We start from the raw sequence: 21,527 nt of genomic DNA, 5'->3' as shown, positions 1-21,527 counted from the left end.
GCCCCAGCGCTGGGAGCGCGGCTCCCAGCACTGTCTGTTATTCCCACAGGAGGTGGAGTACGGACAGCACTGGGAGAGCTCTCCCAGCGCTGGCGCTTGACTACACTTAGCGCTCAAAGCGCCAGCACGCAGCACTGCCACGGCAGCGCTTTGAAGTGTAAGTGTAGCCAAAGCCTAAGATGCTAACAAAACAGCAAGCAAAATGTGTAACTGTCAGCTGTCTCCGCTTGCAGCTGCAGGACCGTTGTAACCAGCAAAATTGGGCGGGGAGGCGGGGGTGGGGGGTGCAAAATCTGCATGCGTCTGTGCTGTGAAGGCCATAGATAAATATGCAAATGGGAACTTTTCTAACCCGCTGAGATGTAATGTTTAAAGTAACTGTTGTTGGGAAGGGAGGGGTGAGGGGGGAAACCAAACAAAAGGCTTACACAAACAAGTGGGGTATAATGTTGGGACCCGCCTGCGCGCGGGTGTGCAGGATTTGAGATGCTTTTTCTCCCTGGCACCTTATTTGAGCTCAAATAAACGTGGTTTGCTTCTCCACCCTGGTGTGTCAATTAGTGCTACGCACACCGGGCAACGAACCTGCTGTTGCTCTGCCTCAGGCTCTTTGAGCTGGCAACAAACCTGTTGCTTTGCATTCCTGATGTGTCACCATCATGTGGCTATTCTGTCTCAGCCCCTTTAATTAAAAATTGTGTTTTTTCATAGAAACTATATTTTCCTTGTAGAGACACAGGGGCAGATTAATCTACAAAGGGAAGGTGATTCCAAGGCAGTTCTGGAGGAGAAGGGAACGTTTTCAGCATCACTAAATTATTTTGTTGTGCCTCACAGAGAGAGAGAGAGAGAAAATAAACCTATTAATTTGAGCTACCAACACAGTTCACAGCATGAAATACACAATTTTGTGTTCAATGAGTTGTGTTCAGTTACATAATATGAAAAATATGTATTGGGCAATGCATGAAAACCTCACTGCATTGAACAACCCACCTGATCTAGTCAATGTACTACAGAATATTTAAAGAAGTTAAGAAAGATGTGCTTATAAATTAATGTGTTGTGCCATTTACACACACACAAGACACAGAAGAAACTGAATTATTTGAGCTACTAAAATTTCCATTTTCTCACAGCATTTTAGGTCTCAAGGTTGTTTTAATTTGCTTATTTTTTTGGAACTAGAAATGGGGAAAGAGTACACTGAAGTCAGTGGAATTACCGCAGTGAGGGATTAGTCACATTTTTTGCCACTAACAAAACCTTTGTTAACACAGAGTTAACTTTGACAGTGAATATCTCTTACCTTCCAGAACATCGAGTTCAGTAAAACTCAAACTCTGGAAAAACAGGGAATACAGAGTGAGAGTACATGCCTAGATAACCTTAACTCTGCCCTCTAGAAGAGAATCCCTGATAGCATATGAGAACAAGGAAAGGTTTGGGGACAAATTACAGCTACTTCCCAAGAGTTTGTTTCTTCTGAAATTAATTGACCCTGGCCCCATCCATTGATCCTGGCCTGGTGTCTGGCTGTGAAATTTACTGTTTTTATCCCAGCATAATTGTAAAGCAATGTCTTCTTTAAAAGCTCCTTTATTCTAGGTTATACAAGCAGGTCACTTCCCCAGGTATTTCAAGGAGATGGAATTTTCCTGACCCACAGGGAACTTAAACTAACATGCTCAAGATCACACATTCCTTAGGAGAAAATGAAGGGGAAAAAAAACCAAAACCCACCAAACCGTTGCTGTATCTACCCAAATGATCAATGAGACCAGAAAGTGAGACTGTGCAATTAACTGTCTGGGACGACACTGACTCTGCAGTTACTTGGATGCAGACACACCCAGCTCTACGGTTGGGAAACGTACAGAGACTCTGCTGCTGCTCATGAACTAGCAGCACATGACCTCTGAACAGCTGTCATTCGAATGTATCTGAAAGTCACAAGGTACAACGATCTGTGTTAAAGGAAGGCTGCCATTTATTAGAGCCCCAGTTGATGCCGTGTCCACAAAGAGAGGATTCAATGTGTAACAGGGAGTTTGGTAAATCCTGGTTATTTTAGTTTTGTAACAGGCTCCTGTCCACCTCCAGTAGAGTTTTCAGTCCCAATGGCAACTTACTTACCAAATGTAATACAGACTAGTCCATGCCTCCCAAGTGGATGTGGTTCTTGTTCTTCTGCACATTGTAGCCCATGGAGGCCAAGGACCTGCAAATGTGTCTTCATGTGAATTTGTTCAATTGATGAAAACAAACCTAGACACTTAGAGGATTGGAAGTGATTTCAGCTGGGGGACATGTTTGCTAGGTTTTTATGCATTTGCACAGGAAAACATTGAGTGTGTCCATTCATTTCAGGGATCCCCATTTAGTGGAGCTCCTGAAAATGGAATTATTTTTACTGAAGGAACAGGTTTGTGAGAGGGTACTTGGATTTGAACCAAAGACCACTTGATCTGCAGTCAAACACTCTACCACTGAGCTATACCCCATGACATTTGCATAGGCAAGTCAGTGACCTTAAGGATTTTGAAGGATGGGCTCTGCCTCTGAGAGCTCCTTTTCTATTCCCAGACCACAGGGGTTTAAAAAATGGGGTTTGATTAAACTTTATATACACATGTAGACACCACAGCTTGCACACCCACCAACATAGCTTCCCCCCACTGTCATAGCTACCACCTCTCGGGGAGATGGGTTAACTGCACGGACAGGACAGCTCTCTCCCTCCGCTTAGAGCAGCTTCATTATTTATGAACAGGTGGGAAAGAACCTCCTGAATGGACAGCAACCAATGTATCAAATATTGCTGTGTCTGCATTCAATATGGGTAACTGGTCATATTGGGCTGGATTAGTAGGAGCGTTGCCAGCAGATGGAGGGAAGTGATTATTCCCCTCTAGTCAGCACTGGTGAGGACACATCTGGAGAACTGCGTCCAGTTTTCACCCCCCGCCCCCACTACAGAAACAAATTGGAGAGAGTCCGGGGGAGGGCAACAAAAGTGATTAGGGGGCTGGAAGACATGATTTATGAGGAGAGGCTGAGGGAACTGGGATTGTTTAGTCTGCAGAAGAGAAGAATGAGGCGGAGTTGATCGCTGCTTTCAACTTCCTGAAAAGGGGTTCCAAAGAGGATGGATCTAGACTGTTCTCAGTGGCACCAGATGACAGAACGAGGAGCAATGGTCCCAAGTTGCGGTGGGGAAGGTTTAGTTTGGATCTTAGGAAAACCCTTTTTCACTAGGAGGGTGGTGAAGCACTGGAATGGGTTCCTAGGGAGGTGGTGGAATCTCCTTCCTGAGAGGTTTTAAGGTCAGCCTTGACAAAGCCCTGGCTGGGATGATTTAGTTGGGGATTGGGTTGACTAGATGACCTCCTGAGGTCCCTTCTAACCCTGATATTCCATTATTTGAAGCTGTTCCCGTGTATCAAGGTGAGCTGCAGCTCAGCGAACCCCAAGGATCTGAGTGAGGCGAGCTACTTTGCAGCAGAGGCAGACCAAGCGGCAGGTACAACGCGGGTCGCACTCGCCGGCAGATAGAATCTCATGTGCGAGATCCCGGCCCTGTTACTTTGCAAAGTGTGTGCGCTTGTTCGGGTTTGAGCTGTGGGCCATGCCCTCTGGCTTCTCGTCCGGCTCCGCCTCCATGCGCCTGGGCATCAGCGGGACTGTCTCAGGAGAGCAGCTGCCCCATCCCAATCTCCGCCCAGCCGGGGAAGGAGCAGAGGCAGCCCGGAGAAAAGACTCCTTTGAGCGCCAGAGACGGCCGGAGCATCTTATTTGCATAGCCACAGTGCATTGCGTGCAGCGAAGCGAGTCCCTGGTCGAGGGGCTGGTTTTGCTCCCTGTGTCCCCGGTTTCGATGATCCAACTCGGGCTGCCAATCGGTTCAATTCCATTTCCTCTGAAAGCTAGCGGTGTAGCGGGCTGGGAGAGTAGTCACCCTGACTTTGGGAGCGAGGCGGTTGCCCGGCAGTGCCTCTGCCACAAGTTCTACATACTCTGCTTTCTCTTCAGTTCGTATAAATCTTTCGCCTTTTACTAAAGATTTCCATGGAGAGGAATGTTGATGAGTTTGTACCCAATTTTTTAAGGCTTTGCTTTGGCAAGGCTGTTGCTTGCTGTGAGAAAAACAGAAGAGTGTTCCCTGAGCTGGTGTCACTGGCTGAAGCTTTTCTATAGTATGAAAAAAGTATAATAGGGGGCACCTGGCATTGGCTGCTGTTAGCAGACAGGATACTGGGCTAGGTCTTTAACTTGGACGGGTAGCTGGGAAGACAGTCAATCAGATAGAACGGTTCAACAAACTTTTTCATTTCCTTGTTATTGCCTGACTCCTTTAATTCTTTTCCTTTTCCTTATTTCCCAGCAGACTGACTAGCCACCAGATTTGGGTGCTAGCAGAGGGACCTGACGAGCTCCTTCTTTCGACAGCGTTGAACTTGCCAGGCACAGCCAGATTCTGGATGCTCATCTGAATGTAACGCCTAGCGCCACCTTTATTTCTGTTTCTAGCTCTTTGGGCCATCGATCTTTGGTCTGACCTGTAGGATCCCTGCATTAGGAGAGATGGCTAATTAATGAGCCCATAAACCTTGGAAATCAAATGAAACCTGAAGTCCGTAGAAGACCTCGAAAGGCCCTTGGGGGTGGAGTGAGCTGAGGAAGAGTTCCTGCACAGCTTACCTCTCCATTCTCGTTTTCCTGTCCTGAGCGCAAAAGCCAGGAAGCAGCTCCGGGTAGGGAGGGGATACCATATGTGTGCAGTGGTTAGACAGGAAACAGCGAGGAACTGGACTCGTATGGAGTGAAACTGTAAGCATGTTCTGTATGCCTGATGGCTGCAGGTTTGAGAGAGTTATGTGGGAAGTGGAGGGTTTCAGTGGGCTTTCAGAGGAAATGTAATGGAAAGGCAGCCGAAAGTGGAATCCCAGGTTTTTAAACAATCCTCCACTAACACACCAAACAGCTCAGGTCTAGTTACTCATTGAAAATTAGAATAAAGTTACAGCAAGATTTCATCATAAATGAAGTCAAACCCTAAAGATTTCAGAACACAACTGCTAAAAGGAGCCATTAGGAAGCAATACAAATCAACCTTGCCTCAGAGAAAGGCAGTTAAACAATTTCTCTTTTTAAAGCAGCATAATCTCCCCAAACGGAAGGGCCCTGTTCCCGGAGAAGGGTCCTGGAGAGGGTTTTCCTGTTGGTGCCGGCCATCCACCTCCCGAAAGGCGGAGCTAGGTCGACGGAAGAATTCTTCCACCAAGGCGCGGACTGATGTAGCCGCGCCGACGACGCTCCCCTGCAGCCCAGGCCCGAGGGTCGGTGCGTGCTGAACAGTTAAGTCAAAACAGCTCCGTCCGTCAGAGGTGTGCAAAGGAAAACCCGCTCCTGGGCGACACGGCCACGCCGCCTAACCCGCAGCGTAGCTAAGGGCATTCGGGAGGCGGTGGTGGGCCTCAAGCGACGGAAAGCCCTCCTCCAGCATGGGGTTGTGACAGCCTAGTCTCCGTAGCACAGACAGGGTGGCCACCAAGAGACAGGAACAGACAGCGAAAGCCAAAGCGGCCCCAGGGCAGGGGGCGAGGCTGCCTGTTGGACGAGGAGACCGGGTGGGACAGGCGTTTTGGACAGGCCGTCCTCCTGTCAAAGGAGGAAGAGCCCAAGAAGAAGGGCCAGGCAAGAAGCTACAAGCAGGGAAAGAAGCAGAGCAGGAAGGCAGGCAGGCAGCTCCCCTTAGAGCCAAGGAAGGCACCGGTCCAAACCCCCCAAAAGCAGACTAGAGAGCAGATCAGCTGCAAAAGACTAGGGAAAGCCAAGAACACAGAGAGACCCAAGTAAAGTTTCAGAACTGAGCTTTGCTTACAAGGAGGAACATGTGACAAAGATACCTAGAAGTACAGGGCCTGTGGAGAAGAGCACTCCCAAAGACCCAGAACAACAGCTGTTTTCCTGAGAATCTGCTTTGCAGTGCACTAAGCCTAAACAGCCCACTATCAGTTGTCTGTTGTTTAAACCAATCACCAGGGGAGAGTGCGAACGCAGTCCTCCACTACCACAAATTATGCAGTCAAGTTTCCCACATTTGGGGAAATCGCAGGGGTCAGCACACCCGCAGTGCAATGGATGAGCCTCACCCTGGGAAAACCACCTTTGTGATCATGGTATCTCCCCTGCCAGGTAAGTATGAATTCCTGCTGCCCGGCCGCCGCCCGCCCTCGCTCGCCCCGCACTTATAACACACGGGCGGACCGCCGCGCCCCCACCGCCGGCCTCGCCCACACTGGCCCCCACTGCCGACAGCTGCCCCGACGTGGCCCCCGGAGACCGTCCCTTCCCCACGCCGAGCTCCCGGTGCCAAAGTCGGGCCCTGCCTGGCAGCCTGCGTCCGCTCCCACGATGCTCTGCTCGCACACAGATCTGCATACCTGCTCACGCGGCTCCGCCCCTCCGCTCGGGCCCCTCCCCCTGCCCGCCCGGGCCGCCGCTCTTGCGTGCTCAGCTCTTTGAGCTCAGATGGGGTGTAGTGCTCAGATCGAGTGCGACAGACCTTAACTTTGCCATGTGAGGGTCATTCTATCCCCATTACCTGGCTTGCTTATTTATACCTATGACTGTCTTTAACTGTTGTATGCGTGATGTACCCTCACTGCTTGCTGACTGTATCTTGAACTCACCCACAGTATACCCCACATTGGGGACATTGCACACGGTATAAGTTATGTGCTGTCCAATACCAAAGTACTAGCATCCCCCTATACTCTGTATGTCACCCCTGATGACCAGTAACTGATGTTACAAACTCTCTGTATTAAGAGAATTCGGCCGGTTCAGGGACGACGTCGCCTCGCTGTGGTCCCGCGCCCGCAACGCCACCCGCCGACTGGGAAAGCAACTGGGCTGCCGCTGGGTATGGAGCGAAGATCGGCGAGAGCCAGGAGTCCTGGTACCACGGATCGGGACGGAAGACAACACCATCGTCAGCCCTGGAGCCAGAGGCATGCTAGAGAAGACCCTGAAGGCCGCCGTCCACGCGCCCACGTGGACACCCTGAAGAAAAAGCCGACCAGGACAAGGTTTTCGAGGTCACCAGCAAGTGGACTCCAGCAACCACTTCCTCCTCAGGCAGCTTCATCCGCTTCGCCGACTGGCGGTTCATACACCGCGCTCGCTGAACTGTGTCCCCTCAACGGAGCCATCCGCCACGGAACCCGGACAACGCTGCCGGAGGTGCGGGTACGCCATGGAGACCTTGCCCCACGTCCTGTGCAGCTGCAGACCCCACGGCAGAGCCTGGCAGCTGCGCCACAACGCCGCCCAGGACCGCTTGGTGAAGGCCATCGCCCGCACCTGGGAGAGATCGCTGTCAATCGCGCCATCCCCGGCACAGACAGCCTGCTGCGCCCGGACATCGCCATCACGGATGAGGACCGGAAAAGATCATCCTCGTCGACGCGACGATCCCGCTCGAGAATAGGACCACGGCCTTCCGCCAAGCCCGAGCCCGCAAACTCGAAAAGCACGCCCCTGGCCGACACCCCGCGAGCAAAGGGCTACGAGGTCTACACCGACGCCTGATCGTTGGGGCCTTGGGCGCCTGGGACCCCTTAACGAGCGCGTGCTGCGGACCTGTGGGTGGGCCGCCGCCACGCGCAGCTCATGAGATGCCTAATGGTCTCGGACGCTATTCGTGGTCCAGAGACATTTACACAGAGCACGCCACCGCCACCGTCAATACCAAGAGTGAGCCGGCGTGACTTCCTGCACCCACAAGGGGAAGAGACCTGTAAACTTCCCCTGTTGGACTTTATCCCCTGAGCCCTGAACCAACCAAACTGAACTATGCCACGTGAGGGGCACCCTATCACCATTACCCAGTCCGCTCATTTACTCACGCCCACGACTATCCATAACCTGTTTGTATGAGTGATGTGCCCTCACTGCTTGCTGGCTGTACCTTGAACTCTCCCACCGTATACCCCGCATTGGGGACATGACAGACTGTGTATATGTATATGCTGCCTAACACCAAAATGCTAACATCCCCCCACAACCTGTATGTTACCCCCAATGACACAATAACTGACGCTTTAAACACTTTGTATCGCTTATTTTAAATATTCTCTAATAAAATTTAAATCTATTCTAAACATTTTCTAATAAACATTTAAAACTAAAATTGCCCTATACTCTGTATGTCACCCCCGATGACCAATATCTGACATTTCAACTCTCTGTATAGTTCTTTTTGAAATATTTTATATTAATCTTTTAAATCTTGGCCTATCCAAGTGCTTGGCCGTTATCAAGTGTGTTGATGTTTTTGGTCTTTGGCCTCGAGATGAAAACCTTGTCTGTGTCTTGGGAACCTTGAGGTAAAAATTATCTGTTGTAGCGGTCCCGCCCCGGGAAGCCAGGCCATCAGAGAGACGACGTGGCCCACCTGCTGCTGGGGAAAGAGTGCAGCTTGCATTTCGCTTCTTCGCTCTCTCCCCACCGGAAGTTGGTCCAATACAAGAGTGACCTCCCTGCCTTGTCTCACGTCAGTTTCTCCTCAGGGCAGAAGGTCGGGTGTTGTCAGCCACTCTCCAGAAACTGGACGGCCACTGATCCCTTTGTTACCTGCCAAGTGAGGCTGAGTGCACCACAGGCAGCGCCGCTTGAAGAAGTGGAAGATTGGACAAATGACCAGGAGGAGTATAAAAATATTGCTCAGGCACGCAGGAGTGAAATCAGGAAGGGCAACTCACGCTTGGAGTTGCAGCTAGCAAGAGATGTTAAGAGTAACAACAAGAAGGGTTTCTTCAGGAGGTTAGCAACAAGAAGAAAGTCAAGGAAAGTGTGGGCCCCTTACAGAATGAGGGAGGCGACCTAGTGACAGAGGATGTGGAAAAGCTAATGTACTCAATGCTTCCCCACCCTCCTTTCGTGATTTTGTCTTCACGAACAAAATCAGCTCCCAGACTGCTGCTCTGGGCAGCACAGCATGGAGAGGAGGTGACCAGCCCTCTGTGGAGGAAGAAGTGCTTCGGGACTATTTAGAAAAGCTGGATGAGCACAAATCCATGGGGCCGGATGCGCTGCATCCGAGGGTGCTAAAGGAGTTGGCGGGTGTGATTGCAGAGCCACTGGTCATTATCTTTGAAAATTCATGGCCATTGGGGGAGGTCCCAAATGACTGGGAAAAGGCTAATGTAGTGCCCATCTTTAAAAGAGGGAAGAAAGAAGGAGGATCCGGGAACTACAGGCCAGTCAGCCTCACCTCAGTCCCTGGAAAATCATGGAGCAGGTCCTCAAGGAATCAATTCTGAAGCACTTAGAGGAGAGGCAAGTGATCAGGAGCGGTCAGCATGGATTCAGCAAGGGCAAGTCACGCCTGACTAACCTAATTGCCTTCTGTGAGGAGAGAACTGGGTCTGTGGATGAGGGAAAAGCAATGGATGTGTTCTTCCTTGACTTTAGCAAAGTTTTTGATACGGTCACCCACAGTATTCTTGTCGGCAAGTTCAAGAAGTTTGGGCTGGATGAATGGACTATAAGGTGGACTATAAGCTGGCTAGGTCCTCGGGCTCAACGGGTAGTGATCAATGGCTCCACGTCTAATTGGCAGCCGGTCTCAAGCGGCGTGCCCCAAGGCTCGGTCCTGGGGCCGGTTGTGTACAATATCTTCGTTAAGGATCTGGAGGATGGTGTGGACTGCACTCTCAGCAAGTTTGCAGATGACGCTAAACTGGGAGGAGCGGTCGATACGCTGGAGGGTACGGATAGGCTACAGAGGGACCTAGACAAATTGGAGGATTGGGCCAAAAGAAACCTGATGAGGTTCAACAAGGACAAGTGCCCAGTCCTGCACTTAGGACGGAAGAATCCCGTGCACTGCTCCAGACTAGGGACCGAATGGCTAGGCAGCCGTTCTGCAGAAAAGGACCTAGAGGTTACAGTGGAAGAGAAGCTGGATATGAGTCGACAGCGTGCCCTTGTTGCCAAGAAGGCTAACGGCATTTTGGACTGTATACATAGGGGCATTGCCAGCAGATCGAGGGATGTGGTCGTTCCCTTCTCTTCGACGTTGGTGAGGCCTCATCTGGAGTACCGTGTCCGGTTTTGGGCCCCACACTGCAAGAAGGATGTGGAAAAACTGAAAAGAGTCCAGCATAGGGCAACAAAAGTGATTAGGGGGCTGGAAGACATGATTTATGAGGAGAGGCTGAGGGAACTGGGATTGTTTAGTCTGCAGAAGAGAAGAATGAGGGGGGAGTTGATCGCTGCTTTCAACTACCTGAAAGGGGGTTCCAAAGAGGATGGATCTAGACTGTTCTCAGTGGCACCAGATGACAGAACGAGGAGCAATGGTCCCAAGTTGCGGTGGGGAAGGTTTAGGTTGGAACTTAGGAAAACCCTTTTTCACTAGGAGGGTGGTGAAGCACTGGAATGGGTTCCCTAGGGAGGTGGTGGAATCTCCTTCCTGAGAGGTTTTTAAGGTCAGCCTTGACAAAGCCCTGGCTGGGATGATTTAGTTGGGGATTGGGTTGGACTAGATGACCTCCTGAGGTCCCTTACAACCCTGATATTCCATGATTTGAAGCTGTTCCCGTGTATCAAGGTGAGCTGCAGCTCAGCGAACCCCAAGGATCTGAGCGAGGCGAGCTACTTTGCAGCAGAGGCAGAGCAAGCGGCAGGTACAACGCGGGTCACACCGGCCGGCAGATAGAATCTCATGTGTGAGATCCCGCCCTGTTACTTTGCAAAGTGTGTGCGCTTGTTCGGTTTGAGCTGTGGGCCAAGTGCCCTCTGGCTTCTCGTCCGGGCTCCGCCCTCCATGCGCCTGGGCATCAGCGGGACTGTCTCAGGAGAGCAGCTGCCCCATCCCAATCTCCGCCCAGCCGGGAAGGAGCAGAGGCAGCCCGAGAAAAGTCTCCTTTGAGCGCCAGAGACGGCCGGAGCATCTTATTTGCATAGCCACAGTGCATTGCGTGCAGCGAAGCGAGTCCCTGGTCGAGGGGCTGGTTTTGCTCCTGTGTCCCCGGCTTCATGATCCAACTCGGGCTGCCAATCGGTTCAATTCCATTTCTCTGAAACCTAGCGGTGTAGCGGGCTGGGAGAGTAGTCACCCTGACTTTTGGGAGCGAGGCGGTTGCTCCGGCAGCGCCTCTGCCACAAGTTCTACATACTCTGCTTTCTTCAGTTCGTATAAATCTTTCGCTTTTACTAAAGATTTCCGTGGAGAGGAATGTTGATGAGTTTGTACCCAATTTTTAAGGCTTTGCTTTGGCAAGGCTGTTGCTTGCTGTGAGAAAAACAGAAGAGTGCTCCCTGAGCTGGTGTCACTGGCTGAAGCTTTTCTATAGTATGAAAAAAGTATAGTGGGGGCACCTGGCATTGACCACTGTCAGCAGACAGGATACTGGGCTAGGTCTTTAACTTGGATGGGTAGCTAAGAAGACGGTCAATCAGACAGAACCTGCTCAACAAACCTTTTCATTTCCTTGTTATTGCCTGACTCCTTTAATTCTTTTCCTTTTCCTTATTTCCCAGCAGACCGACTAGCCACCAGATTTGGGTGCTAGCAGAGGACCTGACGAGCTCCTTCTTTCGGCAGCATTGAACATGCCAGGGCACACTCAGATTCTGGATGCTCATCTGAATGTAACGCCTAGCGCCACCTTTATTTCTGTTTCTTAGCTCTTTGGGCCATCGATCTTTGGTCTGACCCAGGATCCCTGCATTAGGAGAGATGGCTAATTAATGAGCCCATAAACCTTGGAAATCAAATGAAACCTGAAGTCCGTAGAAGACCTCGAAAGGCCCTTGGGGGTGGAGGCGAGCTGAGGAAGAGTTCCCTGCACAGCTTACCTCTCCATTCTCGTTTTCCTGTCCTGAGCGCAAAAGCCAGGAAGCAGCTCCGGGTAGGGAGGGGATACCATATGTGTGCAGTGGTTAGACAGGAAACAGCAAGGAACTGGACTCGTATGGAGTGAAACTGTGAGCATCTTCTGTATGCCTGATGGCTGCAGGTTTGAGAGAGTTATGTGGGAAGTGGAGGCTTTCGGTGGCTTTCAGAGGAAATGTAATGGAAAGGCAGCCAAAGTGGAATCCCAGGTTTTAAACAATCCTCCACTAACACACCAAACAGCTCAGGTCTAGTTACTCATTGAAAATTAGAATAAAGTTACAGCAAGATTTCATCATAAATGAAGTCAAACCCTAAAGATTTCAGAACACAACTGCTACAAGGAGCCACGAGGGAAGCAATACAAATCAACCTTGCCTCAGAGAAAGGCAGTTAAACAATTTCTCTTTTTTTAAAGCAGCATAATCTCCCCAAACGGAAGGGCACTGTTCCCGGAGAAGGGTCCTGGAGAGGGTTTTCCTCGTTGGTGCCGCCATCCACCTCCCGAAAGGCGGAGCTAGGTCGACGGAAGAATTCTTCCGACCAAGGCGCGGACTGATGTAGCCACGCCGATTTACGCTCCCAGGCAGCCCAGGCCCGAGGGTCGGTGCGTGCTGAACAGTTAAGTCAAAACAGCTCCGTCCGTCAGAGGTGTGCAAAAGGGAAAACCCACTGCTGGGCGACACGGCCACGCCGCCCTAACCCGCAGCGTAGCTAAGGGCATTCGGGGAGGCGGTGGGTGGGCCTCAAGCGACGGAAAGCCCTCCTCCAGCATGGGGTTGTGACAGCCTAGTCTCCGTAGCACAGACAGGGTGGCCACCAAGAGACAGGAACAGACAGCGAAAGCCAAAGCGGCCCCAGGGCAGGGGGCGAGGCTGCCTGTTGGACGAGGAGACCAGGTGGGACAGGTGTTTTGGACAGGCCGTCCTCCCGTCAAAGGAGGAAGAGCCCGAGAAGAAGGGCCAGGCAAGAAGCTACAAGCAGGGAAAGAAGCAGAGCAGGCAGGCAGCTCCCCTTAGAGCCAAGGAAGGCACCGGTCCAAGCCCCCCCAAAAGCAGACTAGAGAGCAGATCAGCTGCAAAAGACTAGGGAAAGCCAAGAACACAGAAAGACCCAAGTAAAGTTTCAGAGCTGAGCTTTGCTTACAAGGAGGAACATGTAACAAAGATACCTAGAAGTACAGGGCCTGTGGAAAAGAGCACTCCCAAAGACCCAGTATAACAGCTGTTTTCCTGAGAATCTGCTTTGCAGTGCACTAAGCCTAAGCAGCCCACTGTCGGTTGTTCAAACCAATCACCAGGGGAGAGCGCAAACGCAGTCCCCCACTACCACAAATTATGCAGTTGAGTTTCCCGCATTTGGGGAAATCGCAGGGATCAGCACACCCGCAGTGCAATGGATGAGCCTCACCCTGGGAAAACCACCTTCGTGATCATGGTATCTCCCCTGCCAGGTAAGTATGAATTCCTGCTGCCCGGCCGCCGCCCGCCGCCGCCGCTCGCACTTATAACACACGGGCGGACCGCCGCGCCCCACCGCCGGCCCGCCCACACCGCCCCCACTGCCGACAGCTGCCCCGACGTGGCCCCCGGAGACCATCCCTTCCCCACGCCGAGCTCCCGGTGCCAAAGTCGGGCCCTGCCTGGCAGCCTGCGTCCGCTCCCACGATTCTCTGCTCACACACAGATCTGCATACCTGCTCACACGGCTCCGCCCCTCCGCTCGGGCCCCCTGCCCGCCCGGGCCGCCGCCTGCGTGCTCAGCTCTTGAGCTCAGATGGGGTGTAGTGCTCAGATCGAGTGCGACAGACCTTAACTTTGCCATGTGAGGGTCATTCTAGCCCCATTACCTGGCTTGCTTATTTATACCTACGACTGTCTTTAACTGTTGTATGCGTGATGTACCCTCACTGCTTGCTGACTGTATCTTGAACTCACCCACAGTATACCCCACATTGGGGACATTGCACACTGTATAAGTTATGTGCTGTCCAATACCAAAGTACTAGCATCCCCTATACTCTGTATGTCACCCTGATGACCAGTAACTGATGTTACAAACTCTCTGTATCATCTATTCTTAAACATTTTCTAATAAACATTTAAATCTATGCTGTCCAATACCAAAATGCTAATATCCCCACAACCTGTATGTTACCACCAATGACACGATAACTGACGCTTCAAACACTTTGTATCGTTCATTTTCAAATATTCTCTAATAAACTTTAAATCTGTTCTTATCAGTTGAATATCTGATATGTCCTTTATTTGAGGACTGTATATTAAACTGATTTTTGAAACAGGGGGCTGGAATAGGAGCTTGCTCTGTCCACCCCATGCATTGACCTGGTATTGCAGTGCCTCCAGGACCGGTGGTGCCTCTCCTTCTGGGGAGAATCTTCTGGTTAGAAAAGCAGAAAGAATTTTACTGTAATGATGCCCCTTTAGAGCAGATTTGTTCGAGTTGTTGAAAACAGATTGGAAACCCTTGTCTTCTTTACAATAAAATATTGTTATGTTTTCTTGGGGTCTAATGTTTTGTGAGGCTGTCGATAGATATGTGAGGTTCTTTGTCTTGCTAGAGGATTGTTTAATGAGCTGGGATCCTTTTTTCTGCAAGTAGTCTTTTCAACCGTTAGTATGAGGGATGAAGGCTTTCCGGGCTGTTGGGGAGATGGTTGGTTGGTTGGTTGGTTGTTTTGTTTGCACGCACAGGCAGAGACGGCGCTGTTTAAAGCTGCTCCCGTGCATCAGGTCAGGTTAGCTGCAGCTCACCGAACCCCGAGGATCTCAGGTGAGCTACTTTGTAGCAGAGGCAGACCAAGCAGCAGGTACAATGCCGGGTCGCACCCCGGCTGGCAGATACAATCTCAATGACCGAGAGACGTTTTCCGTTGGACCGTATGAACTCGAACCATAAACTCACTGAACATTAAATCTCACCAAATGAGGGTCAACCCAGCCCCATCATCATATCCACTCGTTATACTCCACACCTGAACATAGCCGTCATATGAACAACCTACCCTCCTATCTCAGTGTCTGTACGCTGACCCGCTAACCTTTACTCCCAATCGGGCTATGGCAGATGATGTATTCCTTATGCCACCTGATCTTAAACTGAATTTTGCACCCTCGACAATCTGTACGTTATTCCTGACCACCAGAAACTTCTACGCCTAAACTCTGTGGCCTACACTTTTAAAAACAAACAAACAAACAAATGAAAAAAAAACCCATCATCTTAGTAAAATCAGAGGCTGCCAGGAGGTTCAACCTGCTGCTCACTGCAGGACTGATCCCCCACTAAAGGGCCCCCCTCCGGGGCTGAGCTTGCAACCCCGGGCCTAGCAGGCTAATGCTCAAGCCCCCGAGCTACCCCTCCCCCCTACGTTGACACGTGCTTGCGATCCCGGCTCGTGCTCCTGTGCAAGGTGTGTGCGTCGGCTCCTGGGTTTTAGGGCTGCTAACCCAGCGGGGGCGCGATTGCCCTCTGGCTTCCCGCCCGGCTCCTCCGCCATGCGCCTGGGCGTCAGCGGGACTGTCTCAGGAGAGCAGCTTTCCTCCCCGCATCCCAATCTCCGCCCAGCTGGGGAACGCAGCCCTGAGAGAAGACTCCTTTGAGCGCTGGAGGCCGGCGGGGAACTCTCATTTCCATACCCACGGTGCATTGCGTGCAGCGAAGCCAGTCGCTGCTCAAGGGGCTGGTTTTGCTCCCAATGTCCCCGGTTCCCATGAGCCAATTTGGCATTTAAATCGGTTCAATTAAATTTCTAAAAGGGAGAGGTTTACTGGGGCTGTCGGTGTAGTTACTCCGAGTTGAGCGGAAGGCGCCTTTCCCCTGGTAGTGCCTCTGCAGGTTGTTCTGGTTTCTCTTCAGATGGTATAAATCTTTGTCTCCTCTGCTTCCTGCTCCTGAAAAGCAAAAGCACAAGCACAGCTTTTCCTGGAGAGTAACTGTTATGCGTTTCCGCCCCAGTTTTGTGAGATTGTTATCTCACGTCGTGGAAGAAAGCAGAATGGGGTCGGACTTTGCGCCTTGAACAGAGCGGTGGTGTGTGTTTCCTTGGCTAGCTGCTGCCTGTTTGTGGCTGGGAGGCAACCCTACTGATGATGGCAGGGGACAGCTCTCTCTTGTGTTCGGCAGTGATGCTGCAATTTTTTGTTGTGCCCTCCTGCTGCAAACCAGGCAGGCAGGCTTGGTGGCCCGCGGAGGTGGGTCGAGCCCAGGTTTCCGTTGGCAGACGCCTGGTTGAGAACCGGTGCTGTATCCTATAGGGATCTTAGTCAGCTCTTGTCTCAGCTGACAAGCCCTAATGTCTGTAGTCTCGTCTCATACTTTGGAAGCCTGCTATTTACCCTTTCAGTTGTAAAACTGACTCTGATTCCTACCCTTTCTTTCCTATCTGCAACCAGTTACTGATCCATGAGAGGGAGGGGTTTGAGCTGTCTGGAGTAGCTCGTGACTGTGAGTGGCAACCTCAGGGCAGACTGTTGAGAAGCAGGGCACAACCCCCAAAATGGTTGTACGTTCTAGACTGAGATTTCACCAAGTGTCAGATACTGGATGATGTGCCTTTTATGACTTTTTAAACCCAAACTTGCGATTTGGGGATAATTTAAGCATTCTGTGCAGAGGACTAGAAATACTTTTATTAACCTGTAGTTTAGATCATTTTAACATTCGCTGGAATCACAGTTTTAAATCTGTTCTTATCACTTTAATAACTGATACTTCCTCTATCTCAGGACTAGCTATTACACTGATTTTTTGGAATAGGGAGACGGAATAGCAGCTTCCTCCATCCACTGCACACAGCGCCTGCTATTGCGGCACTGAACCTCCAGGAACGGTGGGCCTCCCTATGGGGAGAATATCGTGGTTGAAGAGCAGCCAAGAAAAGTCGTGTTGTCTGTGTTACCATTTGGTTTGTACTAAGAGTATGGTTTCGAGTCATCTGTGACTCTTTCATCAGTTATTAGTTACATCTTATGATTAAGCTCTGAGTTGAAAGGCTGCTCTTGCAGATTTTACTTTGTCGTTGTTTGCAGGTCAGTTAAACAGCTGCTTTCTTAGTCTATTCTGTGTAGGTTCTTAAACTGCTCTCTTTAGTATACCTTCCAGAATTAATGGCATGGTTTGGCCTGTTCTTTCCCTCGTCTCCCACAGAAGAGAAAATTTCCATCCCTTTTCCCATTGGGAAAATGCCACCCTCTTAACCTAGGAAACAGTCTCTGTAAATGTTTTGCCCAGACGAGGGCTACTTCATAGGAGCAGAAGAGGAGGAAGGTTAGGCCCTTTGAGTCACATTCCTAGCGTGACTCAAGGAAAATAATTAAAGAAAAAGTGTCGGGGGCGGCGCGATGCTCGGGGCAGCAGGTCAGTGGGTGGGTTTTTGTGGAAAGGAGGAGCGCACAGGAACTGTCTCTTTTTCTTTCTTTTTTTTTTTAACAGAATTGTGTGTCAAGGGTTCTTGCTTTGAATTCTTCCACTGGAGTCATTTTAGGGAAGTGAGCCTCACTGAGAGTTACCTCGCTACGGTGTTCGTGTTGGCTGAGTGCCTCGGCGAGGTAGAAAGCGGTGGGGCAGGGGGTGTGCCGCGTGCCGCAAAGCCCGAGCATCGCTTCTGGCTCTTGAGCTAAGATCAAGCGTATCTGGTCTTATCAGTTTAATATCTGATAGGTCCTTTATTTGAGGACTGTATGTTAAATTGATTTTTGGAACAGGGAGTTGGAATAGAGCTTGCTCCATCCGCTCCACGCATCAGCCTGGTATTGCAGTACTTCTGGGCACTGTGCACCTCCCAGGGAGAACATACTGGTTTAAAAAAACAGATCAAAATTCTTTATGCTCTGTAAAGCTCTGTGCTTCTCGGCTCCTTGAGCTAAGATCAAGTGTAGTTGAGCTCAGGTCAAGTGCGACAGACCTTAACTTTGCCATGTGCGTGGCTGAGTGCTCGCCCCGCAGGTAGAAAGCGTGGGGGCAGGGGTGTGCGTGTCGCAAAGCCCGAGCATCGCCGGCTATTTGAGCTAAGCGCAGCTCATGAGACGCTTAATGGTCTCGACACTATCCGCTGGTCCAGAGACATTTACACGGAGCACGCCACCGCCACCACCAGTACCAGGAGTGAGCGGCGTGACTCTGTGCACCCACAGGGGGGACGGAACCTGTGGACCCCCCCGTTGGACTCTATCCCCTAAGCCATGAACCCACCAATCCATACTCCACCATGTGAGGGTTGTCCCAACCCCATTACTCAGCCTGCTTATTCGTGCCCATGACTATCTGTAACCTGTTTGTATGAGTGATGTACCTCACCGCTACTTGCTGTACCTTGAACTGACCCATCAGATACCCCGCATTGGGGACATGACAGACTATGTATATGTATGTGCTGCCTAACACCAAAATGTCAACATCCCCCCACAATCTGTATGTAACCCCCAATGACACAATAACTGACGCATCAAACACTTTGTATCATTTATTTTAAATATTCTCTAATAAAATTTAAATCTGTTCTTATCAGTTTAATCTCTTTTATTATGAGATACATACTGAGGGGACCTAATAATGTCCCATAAGACAGACCCTGGGGCTCCTAAACCACAGCCCAGGGAGCCACCCCCTGTCCAGGAGCACTCTGCTGCCCTGCACAGGCTCCCGACTATAGTAGCCCCTAGGGTCCCAGGGACATGCCGAGCCAGGAAGTCTGGAGACCGAGGTGCTACAGCAATCAGCTCCTGTATCCCAAGACCGACAGAGCAAGACCCCACACGGGGAGCAGGCGCTATGCTCCCCAGTTACCAGTGGACCGCCCTGCTATCCACCTGCCGCCAGACAAACTCCTGGATACTCAGCAACACCCACAGCCCGAGAAACCTCTCCCTGATGACCAGCAGCTGCAAGGAGCTGACCTGACTGCCGAGCGCCACCCCCCACCGCAGGAGGAACCTACAGCCTCACCATCGCTAGCACCAGCTGGAGCCCGTTCCCGCCCGCCTCAACTGCAGGAGGAGACGCCCACTAACCAACCACTACTCCCCATGGGTAAGTGCCCCACTGCACCCCAGCCCCGGCCCTCGCGGGGACCCCCCCACAGCCCCGCTATCAGGAGCTACCTGCACTGCACTGCTGCTGCAGGGGCTGCCTGAGTAGCCCCACCGCGGGCTCCGGCCACTGCCTGAGACGCGGAAGCAGGGCCGCCCAGAGGGGGCGGCAAGAGGGGCAATTTCCCCCAGGCCCCGCGTCCCGCAGGGGCCCCCGCGGCTCCGGTTGAGCTCCCGCGGGCATGCCTGCGGCAGGTCCGCTTGTCCCGGGCTCCGGTAGACCTGCCGCCGGCATGCCCGCGGGAGCTCAACCGGAGCCAAATGCCGCCCCCCAGGGAAAGGGCCGACCCTGAGCGGGGGCCCCCCGCCGCCGAAGACCCCGGGCCCCCGGAATTCTCTGGGCGGCCCTGCGCGGAAGAGTCCCTGCCCCAAGCCCCGCGTCCCAGCTGCTGCTGCCCGGGGATCCCAGCTCGCCCGGCTGCCGCGCGGCCCGATCGCTGATCCCGATCTGCTGGGGACTCTCTCCGTGCCCCGGTGGCTGCCTGATCAGCCCGGGGAGCCCCATGGCGTACCTCCGCTGCCGCTGCCCCGGGATCTCAGCCCCACGCCCAGGCTGCCGCCACCTGATCGGCCCGGGGAGCCCCTCCGCGTGCCTCTGCCGCCGCTGCCCGGGGATCTCAGCCCCGGGACCCGGCGGTCGCCGCCTGATCGGCCATGGGAGCCCCTCGGCGTGCCTCCGCTGCCGCTGATCAGGGACTCCTGCTCGGCGCCCTGGCGGCCGCTGCCGGAGCCGCCCGGGGATCCCGGCCCCACGCCCCGGCGGCCACTGCCTGAGCGGCCCGGGGACCCCAGCCCCGCGCCCCAGCTGCCGCTGCCTGAGCTGCCGGGACTCCCGGCACGCGGCCCGTTTGCCGCTCCCGGCCCGCGGCGCCCTCGCGCCGCCGCCGCTGGGGCCGTCGGGGCCTCCTGCCCCGCGGCCCGACCGCCAACCCGGGAACCCTCGGCGCGCCTCCGCCGCCGCTGCCCGGGGATCTCGCCCAACGCCCCGGCGGCCGCTGCCGGAGCCGCCCGGGACCCCAGCCCCGCGCCCCGGATGCCGCCGCCCGGGCAGTCCGGGGAGCCCTGCCGCGTGCTCCCGCTGCCGCTGCCTGGGCCGCTGGGGGACTCCCGGCCTCGGCCCGTTTGCCGCTCCCGGGGTCCCGCGGCGCGCTCCCGCCGCTGCAGCTCGAGCTGCCTGGGGATTCCTGCCCCACGCCCCAGCGGCCAGTGCCTGAGCCGCTGGGCGATCCCGGCCCCGCGCCCCGGATGCCGCCGCCTGAGCGGCGCGAGGAGCCCCGCGGCGTGTCTCCGCCGCCGCTGCCCGGAGACTCTGCCCCACGCCCCGGCGGCCGCTGCCCGAGCCGCCGGGGGATCCCGTCCCCACGCCCCGGATACCGCCGCCTGGGCGGCCGAGGAGCCCCGCAGCATGCTGCCGCTGCTCGTGCCACCGGGGGACCCCTGTCCCGGCACCGAGCCCCAGCTGCCGCCCCTGCTTGGGCTGCCCAGGGACTCCTGTTCCGCGCCCCAGTGGCCGCTGCCCGAGCCGCTGGGGACTGCCGCCCTCGTCCCGGTTACCGCCGCCGCCCTGGCAGCCTGGGGTGACCGGCTACGTGCTCCAGCCGCTAACGGCTGAGCCGCCGGGGATCCCTGCCCCACGCCCCAGCCACCTGCACAGCCTGGGGAGCCCCGCTATATGCTCTGGCCGGAGCAGCCAAGGGATACCTGCCCCACGCCCCAGCTGCTGCACGAGGGGCTCTGCCGCAGGTTCCTGCTGCCGCCCCTCTGGCCGGGATCCCTGCCCTGCCCTGGCTGCCGCTTCCTGAGCGGCCGGAGGGCCTCGCGAAGTGCCTGGGCAACTGCCGCCCGCCTGTCGGGAGACTCCTGTCGGGAGCCCCAGGCGCCGCCACTCCCCAGAAAGTTAAGCAACCAGCACACACAACCTCTATCAGGATAGCATACTGTCTTGTAACAACTCACTGGTCAATAGCTGGGTTGTGAAATCCTAATTTATTTGTTGTTCTATAACTGTAGTACCCACTTTCATATTGCTAGTCTGTATAATCTCTGTCTGGTTCTGTGATTGTTTCTATCTGCTGTATAATTAAATTGTTGGGTGTAAACCAATTAAGGTGGTAGGGTCAGGGGCGGCTCTAGGCACCAGCGGCCAAGCGCCCGCTGGGGCGGCATCCTGGGAGGGCGCTATTTGGCTCGTGGAGCTCGCCGGCATGCCTGCGGTAGGTCCACCGAGCCGGGACTAGCGGACCTGCCGCAGTCATGCCTGCGCGGGTCCCGCCTTCCCGCTGCCCGGTTGAGCTCCCGCAGGCATGACCGCGGCAGGTCCGCTGTCCCGGCTCCGTGGACCTGCCGCAGGCATGCCGCGGGAGCTCCACCGAGCAAATGCCGCCTCCCAGGATGCCGGAGCCGCGGAAGAGGGGACCCGCGGACTGGGAAGGGCGCGAGCGCCTGGCTGCTTGGGGCAGCCTACTTTGTAGAGCCGCCCTGGGTAGGGTATAAATGGTTAGATAATC

The 21,527-nt window shown here is 53.6% G+C and overlaps 8 non-coding genes across 8 annotated transcripts; 5 read left to right on the top strand and 3 right to left on the bottom strand.

Moving 5' to 3' along the window:
* Positions 1-2,432: 2,432 nt before the first annotated feature.
* On the bottom strand, positions 2,433-2,504 carry TRNAC-GCA. The gene has a single exon. It is a non-coding gene; the product is annotated as a tRNA-Cys (tRNA).
* Positions 2,505-4,012: 1,508 nt separating this feature from the next.
* Positions 4,013-4,128, top strand: LOC120393368. Its single transcript, XR_005592011.1, has one exon. It is a non-coding gene; the product is annotated as a U5 spliceosomal RNA (small nuclear RNA).
* Positions 4,129-6,042: 1,914 nt separating this feature from the next.
* On the bottom strand, positions 6,043-6,206 carry LOC120393370. Its single transcript, XR_005592013.1, has one exon. It is a non-coding gene; the product is annotated as a U1 spliceosomal RNA (small nuclear RNA).
* A 4,979-nt stretch (positions 6,207-11,185) lies between these two features.
* On the top strand, positions 11,186-11,296 carry LOC120393369. The gene has a single exon (XR_005592012.1). It is a non-coding gene; the product is annotated as a U5 spliceosomal RNA (small nuclear RNA).
* A 1,909-nt stretch (positions 11,297-13,205) lies between these two features.
* Positions 13,206-13,369, bottom strand: LOC120393367. Its single transcript, XR_005592010.1, has one exon. It is a non-coding gene; the product is annotated as a U1 spliceosomal RNA (small nuclear RNA).
* A 738-nt stretch (positions 13,370-14,107) lies between these two features.
* On the top strand, positions 14,108-14,293 carry LOC120393372. Its single transcript, XR_005592015.1, has one exon. It is a non-coding gene; the product is annotated as a U2 spliceosomal RNA (small nuclear RNA).
* Positions 14,294-16,581: 2,288 nt separating this feature from the next.
* LOC120393373 lies at positions 16,582-16,774 on the top strand. Its single transcript, XR_005592016.1, has one exon. It is a non-coding gene; the product is annotated as a U2 spliceosomal RNA (small nuclear RNA).
* Positions 16,775-17,530: 756 nt separating this feature from the next.
* Positions 17,531-17,716, top strand: LOC120393371. Its single transcript, XR_005592014.1, has one exon. It is a non-coding gene; the product is annotated as a U2 spliceosomal RNA (small nuclear RNA).
* The last annotated feature ends 3,811 nt before the right edge of the window (positions 17,717-21,527 follow it).

Source organism: Mauremys reevesii, unplaced genomic scaffold (assembly GCF_016161935.1).
Source record: "Mauremys reevesii isolate NIE-2019 unplaced genomic scaffold, ASM1616193v1 Contig195, whole genome shotgun sequence".
Classification (NCBI taxonomy): domain Eukaryota; kingdom Metazoa; phylum Chordata; order Testudines; family Geoemydidae; genus Mauremys; species Mauremys reevesii.
Note: the sequence above shows the minus strand (reverse complement) of the source record. Positions and strands in the feature narration are given on the sequence as shown.